General features: G+C 39.9%; 2 long non-coding RNA genes across 3 annotated transcripts in view; one reads left to right on the forward strand and one right to left on the reverse strand.

Moving 5' to 3' along the window:
* LOC129623415 (uncharacterized) overlaps positions 1 to 22405 on the forward strand; it is a 98482-nt gene that overhangs the window by 32782 nt on the left and 43295 nt on the right. Inside the window, exons 2-4 of the long non-coding RNA XR_008700516.1 lie at positions 8704 to 8848; positions 9680 to 10572; positions 10932 to 11262. This is a non-coding gene — a long non-coding RNA (uncharacterized LOC129623415). The remainder of the gene's footprint in view (positions 1 to 8703; positions 8849 to 9679; positions 10573 to 10931; positions 11263 to 22405) is intronic.
* On the reverse strand, positions 6535 to 9841 carry LOC129623414 (uncharacterized). Of its 2 annotated transcripts, none has more exons than XR_008700515.1 (3): positions 9763 to 9841; positions 8577 to 8744; positions 6535 to 7511 (listed from the first exon to the last, which is right to left on the reverse strand). It is a non-coding gene; the product is annotated as an uncharacterized LOC129623414 (long non-coding RNA). The 2 variants fall into 2 exon arrangements; XR_008700514.1 differs by lacking the exon at positions 9763 to 9841 and adding an exon at positions 9175 to 9560.

Consider the following 22405-nt stretch of genomic DNA (forward strand, 5'->3'; position numbering starts at 1 on the left):
TAAGATATCTGAGTCTCGTTTTTGGCTTTGCCATCAATAAACTGGGTGATTTAAAGCACAGTCCCCGTACTCTGGGAATTAAATGTGAGACAAGAGAGGCAAGGAACATTGTGTCAATCACTTCACAATATGTTTATCATAATTTTTATTACAAAATTAATTGTAGTGAATGGTTTTGTGGCAGATGAAGACCCCTGTAGGTCACAGCTCTGGCTGAACTCTCCCTGGCTTTGCCACCTCCATAATGGGAGAATTTTCTCACAGAGTAACGATTGGCAGCTTGTCAGGAATATGCCTTCACGTTCCTCGGGCTGGAAAGGTGTTTTATGGTTGGATTTTAGGCATTTCAAGGCAGAAGAAAGAAAGGTCTGGGAGGCAGTGGTAGAGTGTTGTTCAGGAAGCTCGTTATTCACAGTGGTCTCGTACCTTCCCAGCAAGCAGCGTGTGCCTAATCCAGGTTACACTGCTCACACCCAGCCATGCCTCGTCTCTAACCGCTAGGATTGTTTAATCACTCTGTGGTGAATAAAGACCTGTACAAAAATGGTCACAATGGCAGGACAGATACCTTCACAGCTTTCTATGCTCTGGAGTGAGGTTGGTGGAGTGGGATGATTGGAAGGGAAGGATAAAGATGTGCCCATGCACAGAACCTAGTTCTCAAACCTCTCTGTACAGCCCTTAAATCTTCTATTCCTTTGTACCTAAGATAGTATTTACTATATAGATCATACACCTATATGGGATCAGTATAGAGGTAAATGGTCTCCCTTATGGGCAGCATTTTATTTGCCTTAGCACACAGCATGCAGGGGTGCCAAGCCCCTCCACACCCTGAGAATATAAGTAGTTACTAATCACCTCTTGTCTAGCTAGTTAGTATTGGCGAATATATATATCCTGTGTGTGTGTATATGTACTAGGTAAAACTTCCTTAGTCATTGCCTGATAGAGACAGACATCACTTGGTGGATACCTTGATATCTTCTTATTAATAAGATGCCCAAAGCTCAGATTAACTCCCTAAGACTTTCAATAGGCTTTTCTGAAAATCAGCATTATAACCACTGGTTACCCTTTAGCCACCCATTTTGAAATTTGGATATAAAAGTGATCCCATTTTCTTGCCCTGTTTCATTTCCCCTCATGGCTCTATTATCACCAAGGGACACCCAGACTTATCCGCCTTAATAGTACATTTCATTGTTTTCCATAGGACTAGAGATAAATGGATTTGTAAAGAAAAAAATGGAATTGGATTTTTCTCCTCCTTTTGATAACTTAGTAGGAATTCCAAAATTATTACTTGAGAGATTTTCCTCACTGTGACTAGATTATTGTCCGTGCTACAATTTAATTTCTCTTGCCTATATCAACATTTAAAGAAAAAAAAAAAGGTATGACTATAAGGATAGACTGTGTTCACTCTCTCTGAATTTGAAGAAAAAGAGGTGAACGAGTTTCTGTTCATTCAAAGTGTGTGCTGGAGGGGGTGAAATGTCTGTGGGTCATTCTGGTGGTTAATTTTGTGGTAAGTAGCTATATCTGACTCACAATCACTTTGGACATTTAAATGTAAGCTGTCTTGCTGTTTAAAATCATTGTATGTGACTTTTTCATGCCCAGTGCCCTAGACGCTATAAACCATTACTGAGCTTGTGTTCCTGAGGATATTACAGCTCCTATGTCTTGCCTGATGGTAGGACGTAGCCTTTACAGAGAATCATGAAGAGCTGACTGATAGTGTTTTCCAATCTGCTGGGTTATTAGAGGAAGAACCTGTAGTGTGAAGAGAGGAAGGGACTGGACTGGAAACTTGTATGTGACAAGGCAGGAAAATAAGGGCCAGAGTTGGGGTGAGGAAGCACTGAAAGAGCCAGAGGGAAGTTGTGTTAGATTCTGGCTAAGACAGCTGAGCTCATGAGGGCAGGGAACAGGCTGGAAGGCTGGCTGGCATAGCAAAGCACATTCCCACAAGATTGCCTTCTTGCTAAGGAATCTGAACTGACTTTCCTCCACTTTGTGTGTGTTTCATGACTTATTAAATAGATTAGTTACATTGATTTTTACTTTGAGATTTCCAGGCAATCACACAATACTTGAATTTTTCAATCCTGTTGCTACATTATATGTTAATAAAAGCCAATAGCAAACATTTAAAAAGTTTTCCTAGATTAGGACCCTTCCAAGAATCAATAATCTCATTGACATGGTTCAAAAAGCTATCAATTCTATGAGGACCACTAATGGCTGCAGAAAGCAGGCATGTAAACACCACCAGAAAAATCAATGTTCTCTCTAAGTCATCGACAATTCTTGATGGCAACTGGAATTATGAAAAGCATAACATGTGTCTCATGACTTAAGCATTTGAAAAAGATCCATGTCAGGCTAGCTGGTGTCCTATTGTCCAGGATAAGGCAACTATAGGTAGTCACTGTTGATCTGATAACTTCTACTGGAAAATATTCTATGTGTTATAAGATATAACGTCATATATATTACTCATTTGACACCCAGAACCACCACCCTGTGAAGTGGAGAGGAAGGTACACTAGCCTTATGCTGTGAATTTACGGAGAAAATAAGAGAAGTTATACATTGGCCAACTTACCTTGGAAAGAGTTGGGAGTAAAGCTTTTTTTTTTTTTTTTTTTAAAAAAGAATTTCATTTACTTGTCTATTTATTTTTGGCTGTGCTGGGTCTTCGTTGCTGCGTGGGCTTTTCTCTCCTTGCTATATGAAGGCTTCTCATTGCAGTGACTTTTCTTATTGCGGATTTCAGGCTATAGGATGAACAGGGTTCAGTAGTTATGTCACATGGGCTCAGTAGTTGTAGCTCCCAGGCTCCAGAGCACAGGCTCAATAGTTGTGGTGCACAGGCTTAGTTGCTCCAAGGCATGAGGAATCTTCTTGCACCAGGGATCTTCTTGCATCAAACCTGTGTCTCCTGCATTGGCAGGCAGATTCTTTACCTCTGAACCACCAGGGAATCCCTAGAACTTTTCTGATTTCTATTCTTTTGTCCTTGGTGGTGATGAATATCCACACAATTACAATTGCAAATGCAATGATTACTTTTTATTTACCAATTCTCACTGGGCTGTAGTTAAGAAATAGTTTCCAGGGAAACCTAAAAGCTAGTGAAGGATTCAGAAGGGTCAACTACTTAGAGCACCTCACCTACATTTGTATAATTAACATAAGAGTACTCATAGAAAAATAAGAACTATACTTTTTCACGCTCTTCAATTGTCTCACTAGTTCCTGGAGCCTCTCTACTCTCTCAAGTGGGTGGTATTTGGCATTTCTTCCTATATGTCCCCATTTTAGAGAGAGATAATGACAAATAGAACTGAACTTACTGAGATATTCAACTCCTAACTCTGCTTCTTGTTTCATCCTCTAACAGTGTAACTTCTTTTCTGTAGCCGAATCTTTGGTTGAATGTTTTAAAAATACACATTTTTATTAAAATAAAAAACATGTTTACAAGTGAATTGAAGGTTTGTCCTTAAAGAAACAGCAGTAATAGAAAGGAATGTTCCTGGGAGTTCCTCGATGCTGTAATGAATTCAACATTCTTCAATCAAATTTAAAATTTAATTATAGTTAATTGTTCTTTTTTTAATGAAGTATTTTTGACATAATGCTCTATTATTATATAATTAGATAACTAACTCCATTAATCACCTTACAGTTTATTTTTCTTTATGTTTTCTTTAAATATTTATATCCTATGCCCATTGTTATAGCCACAAAGCTCAACCATAATCAGGAATGTGAGGGAGTGAAGAGCTTAGTGAAGGATGCTGCTGCTAAGTCACTTCAATCGTGTCTGATTCTGTGCGACCCCATAGACGGCAGCCCACCAGGCTCCCCTGTCCCTGGGATTCTCCAGGCAAGAACACTGGAGTGGGTTGCCATTGCCTTCTCTGTTAGTGAAGGATGGTCACCGTTATTCCCCCAAGGGTACCTCTCATGCTCTTTGATTTATTAGAAAATCAAATGTTTGCAAAATACTTTCTATATTCTTGAATGCATGATAGGCACTCAAAACTTAATCTACCATTTGCTGACCACTTAATATGTGCCATTCAAGCACGTTGCTAGGACTGGATTCAAAGGAAAGGGCTGGAAAGAGATGACTAAAATGTAACTTTTGACTGAGAGGAGTTTATAATTTTCTTAAAGAGAATCCAGGAAGGATGCTCATAGCTCTTTCTCTTAAGACATTCATGGTGCAAAATAGAAAATCCAGTGAAATATCTATCACAGATGTGAGAATGTATTAGACTGGGTGCCCAGTGATGGCAGGAGAGTTTTTCTGGCTGCATCCAATCTTCTGGTGACCTTGATCTGGTTAGGTTTTACATGTTAAGTCTGCATTAAAGGTGAGTCTTTACTGGTAGACAGTTCATGTCCTAGCTCATATCTTTGTTTCCAAGTTGAAATACTAGCGTGGAATCATACTCATTCTCTATATCTGCAAATGGCCAGAGAACTGTATTCAAATTCCTTTTATCTTGCTGGAGACATTTATGAAAACCCAACTCTGCAGTCTGTATATTCTTAGGCAGATTGCTTAACCTTGCTGTTTCTGTTTCCTTACTTGTAAAATGGAATATTTATAGAGTAGTGAGAATGTTAAAAGTTAATAAATACAAATCACTCAGAACAATTCCTAACACACAATGCAAATGCAAAATGATAGGTATTATTTTCATTCTAATTTTATTTTCCTATTGTCTTTAGAGATGAAATGAAAATGGACTTTGTCAGTGTCTTCTTTCCTGTCTAAAACTCACATCTGAATATCCATGAGCAGTTTTCATGGGAGTGTTTGAAAGCTTTTTGTTTTCATTTTTTAAATTAATGAACTTGGCTGCACTGGATCTTTGTTGCTGTGTGCCTACTTTTTTCTCTAATGGTTGTGAGTGGGTCTACTCTAGTTGTAGTGAGTGGGCTTCTCATTGTGGTGGCTTCTCTTGCTGCAGAGCAGGCTCTAGAGCACGTGGGCCTCAGTAGTTGCAACTCAGGCTCTAGAGCGCAGGCTCAGTGGTTGTGGTGCAGGGGCCTAACTGTACTGCAGCATGTGGAATCTACCCAGACCAGGGATCAAACTCATGTCCCCTGTATTGGCAGGTAGATTCTTAAGCACTGGACCACCACCTTAACCCTAATTCTTGTGTTTTGAAGGCAAAAAAAAAAAAAAAAAGACATTTGAATTGATTGTTACCTTCATGTATCTTAGGCTTCCCTTATGGCTCAGCTGGTAAAGAATCCACCTGCAGTGCGGGAGACCTGGGTTCGACCTCTGGGTTGGGAAGGTCCCCTAGAGAAGGGAAAGGCTACCTACTCCAGTATTCTGTTCTGGAGAATTCTATGGACTGTATAGTCCATAGGGTTGCAAAGAGTTGGACATGACTGAGCAACTTTCACTTCACTTCATGTATCTTCTCCATTGTTTTGATGTCCTAATGGCTATTTCCTCTGGATATTACATTAGTGAACATTCTATTGGCTAAAATGGCCATCTCACCAAAAAAAATAATAATAAAAGAGAAGAAAATGAAAAGGATACTAGAAAAACAATCTATTTTATTGCTGACTTACTAGAACTTTATTAAGTTCTAGTACAACTGAATTCTGTACAATTGGATTCTGTACAACTGATTTGTTGTCATTTAGACCATCTAAATTATGGAAATGTATCTAAAACCTGGGGATTGAGAGTTTCCTATGGAGGAGCTGTCTGCTTCTGGAGGAAGTTCCTTAAGGAAGTTTTAGGAATGTCAACTTTAGTTGACAAATTGATAATTAAAAATTGCAGTAAGAAATATTTTCTCTTGGAACTGTCCCAGAGTTATTTTTTTCTTTTCTATAATTAATAAGAAAACTAAGCAGCATATGCTAAAATAAACACTATATTGAACACCCAGCAGAGTAGACTGAGCTTCATGCTAGGCTTCCATGATGTGGTGGACTTACCACAGAAGGATGTGTCTGAGCCTGGTCTCTACAGGTCTCACTGGGAAAAGTGAGGACACCCACACATCAGCTCTTCCTTCACAGCAGTGGAAAGAAACTATGTTTGCACAAATAGATACAGTTCATTGGGGGTGAGAGTAGAACTGAATATTTCACAGTGATACTGAGAAATATGGGGCAGAAACTGACCCATAAAGTTTTACTTTTCTGTGTTCCTTATCTTGTCTCTCAGTACACTGAAACATCTTCAAAGTTGAGATTCATATATTCTTTTCTCTTTCATCTAAGCACCTAGCTTGCCAGTGCTTGGTTCAGGAAGTGAAGTGAGTCGCTCAGTCATGTCCAACTCTTTGCAACCCTATGGACTATACAGTCCATAGAATTCTCCAGAACAGAATACTGGAGTAGGTAGCCTTTCCCTTTTCTAGGGGATCTTCCCAACCCAGGGATCAGACCCAGGTCTCCCACATTGCAGGCAGATTCTTTACCAGCTGAGCCACAAGGGAAGCCCCTGGTTCAGCAAAGAACTGTTCATTTGTTGACTGGTCATGGGTGGGATCTAAGGTGATAGGTGCTTATATTTAATGAATTATGAGTATAGTAGCAAGAACTCCTTATAATTTTATTTAATTTGCACAACTATTCTCTAAGGTCAATGGTATCAGTCCCAATTTATAGATGAGAAAACTGAGGCTGAGATAAGCTAAACAATTTTCCAAAATCAAAATCATGTTTCTATCTCAGCTCCATCTTTGTACATTTCTTGAAAGAAACCAGGTTGATGGCACCTTTTACCCACTTAGTTCCCACTTTAAACATTAATATTAGAACCCTACATCTTTTTATTACAATTATTCACTAAGACAGTAGAATTTTTTGAGGATTTATAAGAAAGAAAGAAGGGCTATGATTTGAGATAAGAGTAAAAAGGCTAAGAAAATCTCCAAAGACAAAAAACATACAACTAGTATTCTTCTGGAAGTATTCTTCCAACAAATCATTTGGAAAATGAATTTACATTTAAATCCAGCTCTTGTGGATGCAAAATTATGTGCAGTTAACTCCACTGGTACCAATAGTTGTCCAAGCTCTTAAGTGTTGCTCTTTTAAATTGTATAATGACCCCAGGGACTTCTTGGAGGATGGGGAAAAATGAAAGTGGGTGTGATGAAAAGCTATTGAGAGAAACTGAGACCACAAAAGATAGACACATTTTCACAGTCATTTACAATCTAACCTAAAGGGAGACACCCCAAGGGCTCCGAAGCAATACCAATCTCTCTGAATCACAGTTTTATAACCTGTAAAGTTGGAAAGCAAAGGCCTGCTGTCCCTCTTACAAAAGGAGAAAAGGGTAGGTGGCAGTCACATGAAGCAACTCAGCAGCAGGACCCTTCTATATTGGGCTTCCATCTCCCATGCCTGCAGCTTCAGAGCACAAAGTCCTTCCTCTTCCTTCCCCTCCTGGCCACATCCCTGTTCCCTGGTTGAGGTGCCTTTTGCAATGCTGTGCTGATTGTCTGTGAAGGTTGCGTCAAGGAATGGTGCATTACTGTTTTGTACTCCAAGAGCGAGCAAAACATGGCTATATTTACTTATTTATTTTTTAAAAATAATTTTTATTTTTAAACTAATTTTTATTGGAGTATAGTTGCTTAACAATGTTGTGTAAGTCTCTACTGTAAAGTGAATCAGCTAGATGTGTACATAAATCCCCTCTCTTTTGGATTTCCTTCCCATTTAGGTCACCACAGAGTGCTGAGTAGAGTTCCTTGACCCACACAGTAGGGTCTCCTTAGCTATCTATGTTATGACTAGCATCAACAGTGTATATATTGTAGAATCTAGAAAAGTGGTATGTGCTGTGTGTGCTGTGCTTGGTCGCACAGTTGTGTCTGACTCTTTGCAACCCCATGGATGTAGCCCGTCAGGTTCTTCTGTCCATGGGGATTCTCCAGGCAAGAATACTGGAGTGGGTTGCCATGCCCTCCTCCAAGGAATCTTCCCACCCCAGGGATCAAACCCAGGTATCCTGCACTGCAAGCACATTCTTTACCATCTGGGCCACCACAGAAGCCCAGAAAAGTGGTATAGATGATCTTATTTGCAAAATAGAACTTTTACATGTATGTGCGTGTATGCCAAGTCGCTTCAGTCATGTCTGACTCTTTTCAACTCCATGGTCTGTAGCCCTCCAGTTTCCTCTGTCCATGGTATTCCCTAGGCAAGAATACTAGAGTGGTTGCCATTTCCTCCTCCAAGGGAATCTTCCCAACCCAGGGATCGAACCCGAGTCTCTTACCTCTCCTGCATTGGCAGGCAGGGTGCTTTATAGTACCACCTGGGAAGCCCTTTACATATAGAGCTCCTACCAATTTCAAAGAGCAGCTTTTAGAAATGGATCGCTCTTAAGATACAGATTAAGGCCAGTGGGCCAGAATTGTTCAATAAAATCCCTTGTGGGCTGGGGAGTCATGGTGCTATACCTAGGGTTTAATAAGGAAGTCTAAACACCATCTGACAGTCCTGTCCTGGCTATGTCAAGCATACCCCAGACTGCCTTGCCGGGGACCCTTATACTGTACCCGTTAGTAGATGAGCAGGAGGGAGTTAGTGACGACAAAGGCCATTTTCTCTGCGTTTTATGGATTCAAATGCACTTAAAGTACCAGGTCAAAAGTTCAGAGTGGTGCTTGTTCGTTCTTCTGGCAGAAGTGCGATCACAAGGGAGAAGGAGTTACACTCTGCAAGAACTGAAAGAGAGAGGATTCTGAAGACATTATCAACTGACTCCAGTGAGAGGGCGGCTTACACTGCATTTGATTCCTAAGACTACAAAAAGTTTCAGGCTGACGCTGTAAGTGCATTCTGAAGGGAAAAATAAAGTATTTCCTCCAGTTCTGGCAGTTCCGCAAGGAAAAAGAGGTATTAGCAGAAGTCTGAGCCTTCAGGGGTCTGGCTCACATCCCAGCCAGATCCTGAGAAAATGGCAGGACTTCCAAAAATTCTTGTGGCAGGGATCTGCATTTCCTGTCCTAAATGGTTAGGCCATCTGGAATGTCTGTTAGGGAAGCATTACACTGTCCTCATAGGCTCCCAAAACCTCTTCAAGTATTCTACAGAATAAAAATAAGTGGAATAAAAGCAAACCAACTCTTCCAGAGGGGAGAGGCACAAACATACCAGAGTCAGATGGAAAGATCAAAATATACAGAACGAAGAATGTTAAATGTACATTTCACTGAGCTTCTCTGAGCGACATCAAAGAGTCAATTTAAGATGGAGAACTGAATTTAATGTCAGGCCATTTGTGCCACGATTTCCTCCTGTAGTTCTTCAGCTACTTCTCTTAGGTAGGCAAATGGTCTCCATACAGGTGGGACCTCAGAAGGCAGGTGGCTCCTTGCAACAACCCCCAACTCCCAAAAAGCAACCAAAGTGTTTTAATGATGGAGAGACAGGCATTTCATCTGTCTATATACAAGACAGCATTATTCTTCTTTAGCTGTCACTGTCATTTTAGAATATATATGCAAAGGAACTGACAAGTTAAAACGCTTAACAGGGAATCTAGGCATAATGCAAACATGCCCACACACGGTGTATTCGTTTTCTGTTACTGTGTAAGGAGTTACCATAAACTCAGTGATCTTAAACAATATCTATTTATTATCTCCCAATAATGTAGGTCAGAAGTCCAAGCAGGCGACTGAGCTCCCTGCTTTGGGTATCAGAAGGCTAAAATCAAGGTATCTGCTAGACTGGACTAACCTGGATGCTCCAAGTAAGAACCCACTTCTAGATTCATTCCAGCTGCTGGCGTAATTCAGTTAAGTGGGCTATATAAGACTAAGATTCCCATTTCCTCATTGGCTATCAGCAAAGGCCCATCTCAGCTCCTTAAGGTCATCTATATTCCTTCTCATGTGGGCCCTCTATCTTCAAACCAGTAAAGCCCATTGATTCCCGCTCACCATTGGAATCTCTCTGATTTTCCTTCTGCCTGCAGCCTGAGAAAAATCTCTGCTTTTAAAGGACTCACATGGGCTTCCCTTGTGGTTCAGTGGTAAAGAATCTGCCTGTCAATGCAGGAGACATTGGTTCGATCACTGATCCAGGAAGATCCCACATGCTGCGGAGCCGTTAACTATTGAGCCTGTGCTCTAGGGCCCAGGAGCCACAACCCCTGAGGCCCACAAGCTCTAGAGCCCATGCTTCACATCAAGGGAAGCCACCGCAATGAGAAGCCCATGCACCATAACTAGAGACTATCCCCTACTCGACACAACTAAAGAAAAGCCGGCATAGCAGCGAAGATCCAGCACAGCCAAAAATAAATAAGCAAATAAAAATTAAAAAATAAATAAAGTGCTCCCGTGAGTAGATTAGGTTCACCTGGATAGTCTCCCTTTCAATATATAATAAGGAACCTGAACACAGGAGCAACAGGGAGCAAATATCTTGGAGATCATCTTGAAGGTCTGCCTACCATGTATAGAGCAGGACTCCTCCCCAAGACAGAAACAGCAGAGTGATTTCCAAAGTGATGATGACTTGAGAAAAAGTGGCCTGCATTTTTGTGTATGTGTGAAACGTACAACCACAAAGAGTGTAGTGGCAGCTGTGGCTGTCAATCTCACGTGCTTGTTGCTAAGTATCCTTTAAAATGACCTCAGGCGTACATTCCACCCCTGCCCATACAGTTCTTCCCCTTTTTGACTTCCTGCCTTATCCCATTTCCCATCATAGAAGTCTAAGCCCTGGGAATTCCCTGGCAGTCCAGTGGCTAGGATTCTGTGTTTTCACTCCTGAGGGTCTGGGTTCAATTCCTAGTTGGGGACTAAGATGCCACGAGTCAAAAAAAAAAGAAGAATATATTCAGTGCCGTTACTCATGCTCTGTCCACACAGATCTCATTACATACACCTTTCCTTTCTCAGGTCACTCGGAGCTCCTGAAGCGTGGTTAAAGAATCCGTGGAGATTCCTTAAAAAACTGGAAATAGACCTGCCTTATGATCCAGCAATCCCACTGCTGGGCATACACACTGAGGAAACCAGAAGGGAAAGAGACACGTGTACCCCAATGTTCATCGCAGCACTGTTTATAATAGCCAGGACATGGAAGCAACCTAGATGTCCATCAGCAGATGAATGGATAAGCAAGCTGTGGTACATATACACAATGGAGTATTATTCAGCCATTAAAAAGAATACATTTGAATCAGTTCTAATGACGTGGATGAAACTGGAGCCTATTATACAGAGTGAAGTAAGCCAGAAAGAAAAACACCAATACAGTATACTAACGCATATATATGGAATTTAGAAAGATGGTAACAATAACCCTGTGTACGAGACAGCAAAAGAGACACTGATGTATAGAACAGTCTTATGGACTCTGTGAGAGAGAGGGAGGGTGGGAAGATTTGGGAGAATGGCATTGAAACATGTAAAATATCATGTATGAAACGAGTTGCCAGTCCAGGTTCGATGCACGATACTGGATGCTTGGGGCTGGTGCACTGGGACGACCCAGAGGGATGGTATGGGGAGGGAGGAGGGAGGAGGGTTCGGGATGGGGAACACATGTATACCTGTGGCGGATTCATTTTGATATTTGGCAAAACTAATACAGTTATGTAAAGTTTAAAAATAAAATAAAATTAAAAAAAAAAAAAGACTCAGAGGGAATTCTACTTACCTGTAAAACCCCTGCTACTCTCTGCATGAAACCTGACCCAGAACAGGTACCTAGTGACTGACTGTAAGATTGAGATAGGTGGTGCCATTACCTGCTCTGTGTTATGTATAGGCAGTAAATTATATGCCCAACAGCTTTGCATGCTGTTATGTTAGCAAAACAGATTAAAGTTTTAAGTCCCACAATAGCCAATCAATATATATTGCAACACAGAATCCATACACTTCTAAATGAGTTTGTACAGTTCAGTTACCTTCTTTCTCCATTCAGGTAATACAATTCTCATATTTAATCTGCCAGGTGATATGTGAGCTCTCAGAAGCCAGGGGATTATCTTCTTTCCTCCTGCAAATGATATCAAAATTAGCTACAGTAAATATGTCATTGCCACTTCTGCTCCAGGTAAACATGTGAACTGGGATATAGACAGTGATGGTTAACGAATTAGCTCTTCTTCACTCAGAGTAGTCCAATCTCAGATCATCACCTCATACCAATGTCTTATCAACCCAAGGAACATAGGAAGCTCAGTGCCAAGGATCCCACTGTGACCACTGTCCACATAGCATATGGAGCTACTGTTCAGATGTGCAGAGTCAGAGTGGCAAAATGAGTATGCATCATTGGGGCAGCTCTAAGGAAACCCCTGATTGTAGAAATTGAATGCCTCCAGTGACATGAATTTAAATGTTGTCCTGAGGCTAACATAGATCCAGCGACTTTTCCTGAATAAAATGTAATTGGAGAGCAGCCAAGTGAAAGAGGAGGTAGGGGAAAACTGTTGTGACTCTGAATCTTCAATGATATGTTCATGGAACATCCCTGAAGCAGGCTGGCCAGCCCCTAAAATGTCCTGCCTAAAAGTCCTCTGCACTTCCCATAGATTAAACTCTGGACAAGTGTCCCACAGAATCAGGGACAAGAGCCAGATTTGGATACTTAAAAATATTATCTGTGCTCTCAATGGTCTTACTGGTGCCTCAGCAAGATCACTGCCGGCAGTAGTAGTAATTTAATCCCATGTATTGTTCCTGTCTACATACTGGTTAAGCCTTAGAGTGTACAAGGCTCAAAACATAAAGAAAATGGATGAGCTGTGTACAAATTGACTTTATAAGAAAAAAAATCAGAAAATGAAGAGGATGGTATGTCTTTAGTGCTTACCATATATGATGCATTAACCATATATTCTAACAATAATCTTCTGGCTCTATGCTTTAAAAGTTATAGACTAAATAAGGGTCTTGGTAATTTAGCATAAGTCCCTTTAGATAAGGTTCAAACATTGCCCATAATATATCACAAGCATGTTCTACAGTGAACAAGTGCATCATTGCGGTTGTTCTAAATAGATCAAGCTTTGTGATATTTTGATTTGAGTTGTTTTTGTTTTTTTTCCAGGGAGCCCTCTTGTGGGTAACAGGCATATTACTGATACAAATTTTCATTGACTTGGTTGGAAATGAGTTGGGGAAAATGCTTCATGTTTCATTCATGATAAGCCTGAATATGCATATAGGTTTTAACCCCCATATTGTTTCTTCATTTTTAACTTCCTAAGTTCAGTTATAGAATCCCAGTCTTCTAAGCTTTCAGAGGATGTTAAAAATCATCTGGTCTGATGTTTCCCAAACTTATCATCACTATTATCCAGGGAACATTTAATTTTTTTTTTTTACTTTATTTTTTGGCTGTGCTGAGTCTTTGTTGCAGCACGTGGGCTTTCTCTACTTGTGGTATGTGGGCTTTTCTTGTTGTGTCACATGGGCTATAGAGTGCAAGAGCTCTGTACCTGTGCTATACAGGCTTAATCTCCCCATGGCATGTAGGATATTAATTCCCTGACCAGGGATCAAACTCGTGTCCCTGGCATTGGAAATCAGATTCTTAACCACTGGACCGCCACCAGGGAGGTTCCTCCAGCAAGCATTGTAAGTGTACATATCCTTGGGTAATACTCCAAAATAGTCTAGATTAGTAAATCTGGAATGGGGATAGCAATCTTTATTCTTTTAAATATCCCCAATTTATTCTGATTATGAATCACACTTAACCCTACAATTATCCAAACCCGCCTTCTAGCTAAACTTGTTACAACCCAAGGGAATTTTAAATTTATTCATTCTCTTTCCAACTCAGTTGTGAACTTGACAGGGATAGGACCCTGCTTGACCTCCTGTCCCCCCCAGAACCTAGCGTGGTGATCAGAAAGAGTAGGTACCCAATAAATATTTGCTCGACTGAGCAAGGTAATTCCAGTATACTAATTTGCATTGTTAAGAATATACAAATTACAGTCCAAATGGATTTACACTCTGGAAAACTCCCAACAAAGAGATTTCAGTAAAAAATCTCATACCATTCTCTCAATACAATGACCTCACAGAATCAAGGAGCATTCAAACAAATATTGTGTGTATTTGTAATTTTTCTATTGAATAGTAGGAATAAAGTTGATATTTGTTTTCCCCTACTTGAATTTAAAAAGAATCTGCTGTTACATTTCAGTTAGGGTTAATAAAGTTTTCCAGCCCTTCTCACTATTCAGTGTAATGTACTCATATGAGAGCAGTAACGGAAAAAGACAATCTGTGTGGAATTGTACAACATGGGTCCTCTTATTTATATGCACAATTTTGAATTCCAAGAAAAAAAGAAGCAAGTTGCTATGCATTTACCTTTACAAATGCTAGGATGAGGCAAGATTGGACATAAGCAATCGGATCTGACGATAATATATTCCATTTGCAATTGTTAGAGATTTATGCAAGATAGCAGGTAACACCTTCCTTTTGAATTTCAAATGCTGTATAACCTTTTGAAGATAACAAGGGATATTCATCCGAAATAGTGGTAGGAAATTTATAACGGAAACCACATAATTAGTTGTTATTTTCTGCAAGTACCATATACTCTGATAGGAACATGGGTAGGAAAAAATAATCCCTCAGGAAAAAGTCAGCTCCTTTTCTTTTTCTTTTTTTTCTTTTCCTTTTTTACAGTCAAACAGCTTGGCACATTGGTACCTAATAATTTAGAAGAATATAAATAAAATGTAAGACAGCATCCTGAAATGCTTATGGACTCTACTGGATTTTCAGGTTTATTTCTAATGTATATCCTTATCAAAACAGCAAATAATATGGGTCTGGGTTAAATTCTTCAGCATGATAGATATCCTTTAGTCTGCTGCTGCTGCTGCTGCTAAGTCACTTCAGTCTTGTCCGACTCTGTGCGACCCCATAGACGGCAGCCCACCAGGCTCCACCATCCCTGGGATTCTCCAGTCAAGAACACTGGAGTGGGTTGCCATTTCCTTCTCCAATGCATGAAAGTGAAAAGTGAAAGGGAAGTCGCTCAGTGGTGTCTGACTCTTCACGACCCCATGGACTGCATCCCTCCAGGCTCCTCCGTCCATGGGACTTTCCAGACAAGAGTACTGGAGTGGGTTGCCATTGCCTTCTCTGATCCTTTAGTCTGCTACTGCTGCTGCTAAGTCACTTCAGTCGTGTCTGACTCTGTGCAACCCCATAGACAGCAGCCCACCAGGCTCTGCCGTCCCTGGGATTCTCCAGGCAAGAACACTGGAGTGGGTTGCCATTGCCTTCTCCAATCCTTTAGTCTAGAACCTAGTCATTCAATATAAGAAGAAGGAAGCATGAATTTCATTACCTTAGGTTAATTCTTTATACGTGTTTTCCAAAATTCAACACCTCAGCTTTAGGCTTACTCAACTTTAGTAGCTTTACTCCAACAAGAGTAACTCAGCAGGTTACCCTGTGGAGGTATTCCTCAGTTATTCTGGAACATGTAACCTTTTCATTTACTGAATTACCATAGACATGGTTGTCTACAATATATTTTTGTTGTTATTACTTTATAAGAATTTGTAAGAATTCTTATACAAGTGGGTGCACTTGCTCTCATGTCTCTCCTTAAATTAGAACTTATCTGTCAACGTTAAGATGGCAAAGATTTAGTTGAACATAATGAAGCATGTACTACAGAATGCGAATTGTATGCTGTTTGCTAAACATATAACTTGGGAATATAGACACTTTTCAATCAGAAATCATTACATTGTGACTCTTGTATTAAATCTAATACTAATGTTCTGTAATGAGTGGATTTTGATACGAATTTTGCTTGTGTCTCTAGTCCTGATTCTTTAATTCTCCAGTCGGAAGATCATTTATGTGAGAGCCATTGTCATTCTTCTTCCTCTTCCCTTTTCCCTCTCCGTCCCTCTTCCTCATCTCTTCCTCCTCGTCCTCCTTTTTTCCCCCACTTTGTTTCAGAGCATTGTATTAATATTACAGAACTCAGGATTTAAAGTACAAACACTCTGGTTTCCATTAAGAGAACTCATTGACATTACTTCCATTGTTCTGACCATTTCTGGTAGTATTTATCGCTATTTTGGAAAGAGGGCTTCCCTGGTGGCTCAGTGGTAGAGAATCTACCTGCAATGCAGGTTATGTGGGCTTGACCCCTGGGTCAGAAAGATCCCCTGGAGAAGGAAACAGCAACCCACTCCAGTATTCTTGCCTGGGAAATCCTTTGAACAGAGGAGCCTGGGAGGCCACAGTCCTTGGGGTCGCGAAAGAGCTGGACCTGACTTAGCAACTAAACAACAGGGACAACAACAAGAAAGAGAACAGTCAGGGCCCTGCTCTTCCAGGGCAAACATTCTGCTACTGCTATCCATCAATTGCTTGTATGTGGGTTTCTGCAGAATACTTTCTGCTGCCGTAGCAGGAACAATATTGAAAGGCTTCCTGGCTTTGTTGTTCCATCACTAAGTCCTGTCCAACTCTTTGCGACCTCATGGACTGCAGCATGACAGGCTTCCCTATCCTTCACTATCTCTTGGAGTTTGCTCAAACTCATGCCTATTGAGTCAGTGATGCCATCCAACCATCTCATTGTCTGTCACCCCCTTCTCCTCCTGACCTCAATCTTCCCCAAAATTAGGGTCTTTTCCAATCAATCAGCTCTTCGCATCCTGGCTTTAGGTAGAACAAAAATTGCATTTTTCTATTGAGTACCCAAGGAAAGATTTGTTTTTCTCTTTGTAATAATTGAGCTGTTGAAGTCTGCAAGAATCAAATCCTCCTGTGATACATAGGGAGTTCCTGCATGGATATGAAGGATTGGTTCATATCTTCTCAGAATATGAGATTATATCACCTCAGTTAAAAGAAAATGAAAACATTCAGAGTATCAACACAGGAACAGTATAGTGTTGAGTGGCTTGTCATGAGTCATCTACCACCGACACTTTCAAAGAGTGTCTTTATGGATCACTCTTCAATATGGCTCACCCCCTGAGCAGAATTTTTTTTAATTTATTTTAATTGGAGGCTAATTACTTTACAATATTATGGTTTTTGCCATACATTCACATGAATCAGCCATGGGTGTACATATGTTCCCCATCCTGACCCTCCCTCCCACCTCCCTCCCCATCCCATCTCTCAGGGTCATCCCAGTGCACCAGCTCTGAGCACCCTATCGCATGTATTGAACCTGGACTGGTAATCTATTTCACATATGGTAATATACATGTTTCAATGCTATTCTCTCAAATCATCCCACTCCTGCCTTCTCCCACAGAGTCCAAAAGTCTGTTCTTTACATCTGTGTCTCTTTTGCTGTCTCGCATATAGGGTCATCATTACCATCTTTCTAAATTCCATATTTATGTGTTAATGTATTGTATTGGTGTTTTTCTTTCTGACTTACTTTGCTCTGTATAATATGCTCCAGTTTCATCCACCTCATTAGAACTGACTTAAATGCATTATTTTTAATAGCTGAGTAATATTCCATTGTATATATCTATCAGAAGAATTCTTAAAAATTATTTTTAGTTATTTATTTGGCTGTGCTGGCTCTTAGTTGCTGTAGGTGGGATCTTTGATGTTCATGGTAGCATGCCGGGTCTTTAGTTGTGGCAAGCAAACTCTTAGTTGCAGCATGTGAGAACTTGTTCCTTGATCAAGGATTAAACCCAGGTCCCCTATCCTGGGAGCATAGAGTCTTAGCCACTTGACCAGCAGGGAATTTTTCACCAGAACTTTTTTTTTTTTTTTTTTTTTTTGCATTAAGCTAACAACCTATTTGTACCCAACAGTGTTCTAGGTATTAGGGTTCCAACAATATCTTACCTTCTTTGAGCTTACATTATAGTAATTTTTCATTTAAAAGAAATTTAGTCTTTTTATTTGTTTTTTTTTGCAGTTAATCCAAACACTCTTGACTTTGGCTTAGGCAATAATAACCAGAATAGCACAACCAGCTTCACTTGACCCAAGTGGCAGTAGCCACTACAATGTTACACAGACAAGGCCTCCTAGAGGTATTTTTTTTACTGGAGGGGATTTAAGTTTTATGAGCTACATGAGCATCACTCCTGGACATGCCATACTTTGGAATTCTTTCATCTATGGCCTCTCCTACCCTCAGTCTTAAATGATTCTCTGAGAGGAGCTAGAAGTCTGTCCCTTTTCTGAAAAATAGTTCAGTTGTTTCTTATAAGTTTTATTCCTACTTTTGTGTTAGTAATAAGTACTAAGTTCAGTTCAGTTCAGTTGCTCAGTTGTGTCTGACTCTTTGTGACCCCATGAACTGCAGCATGCCAGGCCTCCCTGTCCATCACCAGCTCCTGGAGGTCACCCAAACCCATGTCCATTGTATTGGTGATGCCATCCAACCATCTCATCCTCTGTCATCCCCTGTTCCTCCTGCCCTCAATCTTTCCCAGCCTCAGGGTCTTTTCACATGAGTCAGCTCTTCTCATCAGATGGCCAAAGTATTGGAATTTCAGCTTCAACATCAGTCCCTCCAATGAACACCCAGGACTGATCTCCTTTAGGATGGACTGGTTGGATCTCCTTGCAGTCCAAGGGACTCTCAAGAATCTTCTTCAACACCACAGTTCAAAAGCATCAATTCTTTGGCACTCAGCTTTCTTTATAGTCCAACTCTCACATCCATACATGACTACTGGAAAAACCATAGCCTTGACTAGATGGACCTTTGTTGGCAAAGTAATGTCTCTGCTTGCTGCTGCTAAGTCGCTTCAGTCGTGTCCGACTCTGTGCGACCCCATAGACGGAAGCCCACCAGGCTCCCCTGCCCCTGGGATTCTCCAGTCAAGAACACTGGAGTGGGTTGCCATTTCCTTCTCCAATGTATGAAAGTGAAAAGTGAAAAGGAAGTCGCTCAGTCGTGTCCGACTCTTAGCGACCCCATGGACTACAGCCTACCAGGCTCCTCCATCCATGGGATTTTCCAGCAAGAGTACTGGAGTGGGGTGCCATTGCCTTCTCCAAATGTCTCTGCTTAGGCAACCTAAAACTATATAGTAGGGATATAAAATAAGCAATGATTTAATAATGTAACATGTGACTAATATGATTTTACTGAAAAGAAAGGAATTATTCTGACACACAGACATACACTTATTAGAAAATAAGTTTATATGCATTAAATTTAACCTTCAAAACAGTTTGTGAGATTGGTTCTGAAGGCATAACTACTCCCATTTTACAGATGAATAAACAAGGTCACATTTTTAAAGTAGGAGATAGAATTTAATTGCCATTTGTCTGGCTATAAATCCAGTTCTGTTTCCATGTTACATCCTGCCTCTCTTAAAACTACTAATTTGATTCAGCAAATATTTATTAAATGCATGATTGAGTTTTATTTCTCCCATGCTTGCTACTTGATTGACTAGTGGTCGGAACTGATTGGTATAAGTGGCAAATTCTACCAGGCAGCTACACAAAGGAATGGGGCATTTTTGTGCATAATTTTAAGTGATGATGTTTAAGGAACAACAGGCTTGCCAATATGCTCAAACACAGAGATAAGTACCCCATAATAAATTTATTAAAGTTTATGCCTGGCATTATTTGAACAAATTTTTTTGATTAGTATAGATGTAATTTCAATGCGCAGAACAATTGTTAAGTGACTTAAGCGAAGTTACCCAGGAGACAGGAAGTGATACTAACAAAGTTGTATCTGAAATCTGTAATTGCCACATCCACCCTTCCCCCTAAGATTCTTGAATTCTGCTGGTTTCTCCATTTGGCTCAATTAAATTTCTCAACTTCTATGTAATATATTATGCGTCACTCATTTTACCTTTTTATCACATTGCGCTTTTCCATGATTTGTGAAAGGAAGACATATGCACAGCATAATTTGGGGTAAAGAGCGTTTTCCTACTTCTTGAGGTACACCCTTCGTTTTTATACCAGTGCTAGTGTTCACTACATTTGTAGAATAAAATTAAAACATCACAAGCAATAGAAATACCCATTATGGAAGTAATATAAAAATGCCAAAATCCAAGTTCTCAATTTACTTCTTTGCCACTGGAGTCTATTAATTTGGCTGATTAGATTCTAAACATGTGCACCCATGTTACTAAGGAAAAAAAACATGGAAAGAATTTGTAGTCCTTTTAAAGAAAACATCCTACTTATTGATTCACTAAAATACTCCTTTTCCCAGAACACTTTCCCATGTTTGTTCTAAGGGAAAAACGTGGTACAAAGTCTTCAGGCAGAAATTAAAGAGAGAAATATGCTTCCACTGGGATCCATTGACTATACATTTGAATAATTCTGAAATGGAAAGAAAAGTGTTCATTATTATCCTAACTCTCAAGTGTTATATTTCTTCCCTTCAGGGTTATGATAGGAGCTATTTCTTATGGGTCATGAAACAGTGGCCTAAGTTTCAGGAATAAGTTGCCCTGGGCTCAAGGGTGAATAGCCTTGAGATGGAATTAGAGAAATTTTACAAGTGACATCCAAAGAAAATCTGGGAAAGCCAGTGGAGATGGATATTAAATGGGCAATATTTATTGAGTATTTTCTATGTGTCAGGCACAATCCTGGTCGCTGTATGTCTGTTATTTTAAACAACCTAACAAAAAGCCCTTGCAAGTTAGTTATTGTGATCCTATTTTCACAGCTGAAGAAAATATGTTCTGATGAGTCCAGTTATTGGGGCATGAATATGGGAGCTCATTATAAGCTGTGCATCTACAAACTGTCTTAACACAAACTTCCCTTTCAGCCTGATTCAACTGAACAAGGCTTATACCTCCCTTAGTTCACTGTCTTATTTGCTTTCAGCAGGGTTTTAATTCTTTAACATAGTTGGAATTTTTCATGCCTTATTGTGATGGAATCTAGTCAGAAACATAATGTGCATGATTTTGGAAATTTTTAATTTTGATATACTTTCAGTCTTACAGAAAAGCTGCAAGGATTATATAAGAAACTCATGCATAACCCTTACTCCAATTATCCAAGCATTTTTATTCTGACCCATTTATTTTATCATTCTCTCTCTCCTCTCCCATATATTATTTTACATGCATGTATGCATATTATATTTTCTCATTCATTTGAGCGTAAGCTCAAGACATTGTGTCCCCTTTCCCCCAAATATTTCAGTATCAAAATCAGAAAATTAAGAATTGAGGTAATACTATTATCTAAGAGTCCACATTTAAATATCACTAATTTACCCCATTAATTTCCTTTTAACTATTTTTCCCAGTTCAGGGTCTAATTCAGAATCTTGTCTCTTTGTTCTCCCTTAATCTGGAACAGTTACTCAGCCTTTCTATTTTCTTTCTTGACCTAGAACTTTTGAAGAGCACGTGCTAGCTATTTTGTAGCATTGCTCTTGGTAGTTGCTTGTCCAATATTTGATTCTCTTTATATTTCAGATTATGCATTTTGGCAGAAGTATTATATGTGCAATCTTATGTCTAAGTGTGTCACAGTAAGAGACACATGTTAGTGATTCATGCCAGCATGGGTATATCGGTGAAATTAGCCTTGAATCACTTGGATAAATTGTTGTCCTTCACTGTAAGATTACTATTTTCCCTTTAAAAATAATGTAATTTATGAAGAGGTGCTAAGTAATTTGTGGTTGAGATGATGTAATCACTCTATCTCTCAACAAACATTCACCTGCTAATTTTAGCATCCAATACTAATTTTCTAACTCCACCACTTCTCTAATAACTATTAGGGAACATTCCATGGAAAGGAAGACTTTTCTCTTTTTCATTTATTTATAGATTCATTTATTTATTTATTACTCTATGCACTTATTAATTCTTATTTTATTCATTAGATTATAAAACACTGATATCATTTGGAGAAGGCAATGGCACCCCACTCCAGTACTCTTGCCTGGAAAATCCCATGGACGGAGGAGCCTGGTAGGCTACAGTCTATGGGGTCGCTAAGAGTCGGACACAACTGAGTGACTTCACTTTCACTTTTCACTTTCATACATTGGAGAAGGAAATGGCAATCCACTCCAGTGTTCTTGCCTGGAGAATCCCAGGGACAGGGGAGCCTTGTGGGCTACCGTCTATGGGGTCACAGAGCTGGACACGACTGAAGTGACTTAGCAGCAGCAGCAGCTATCATTACTTTTGAGGCCCAGCTTTGATCACTGCAAGTCCCTACAAGCTGGCTCCTATGTCCTTTGACACACCCCATGAATCCTTGAGCATCCCTCACTTTCTGGTCCAGGATGTTCGCATACACTATCTTTTAAAGGGACTGTATCAGACTTCCTCTAGTTACTCTACATGTACCTCCTCTTTATTGCTCTCTGGTCTCAGTTTGCTACCTATGGACACTTAGGAAACATACTCCAC

This window comes from Bubalus kerabau, chromosome 11 (genome assembly GCF_029407905.1).
Source record: "Bubalus kerabau isolate K-KA32 ecotype Philippines breed swamp buffalo chromosome 11, PCC_UOA_SB_1v2, whole genome shotgun sequence".
NCBI lineage: Eukaryota > Metazoa > Chordata > Mammalia > Artiodactyla > Bovidae > Bubalus > Bubalus kerabau.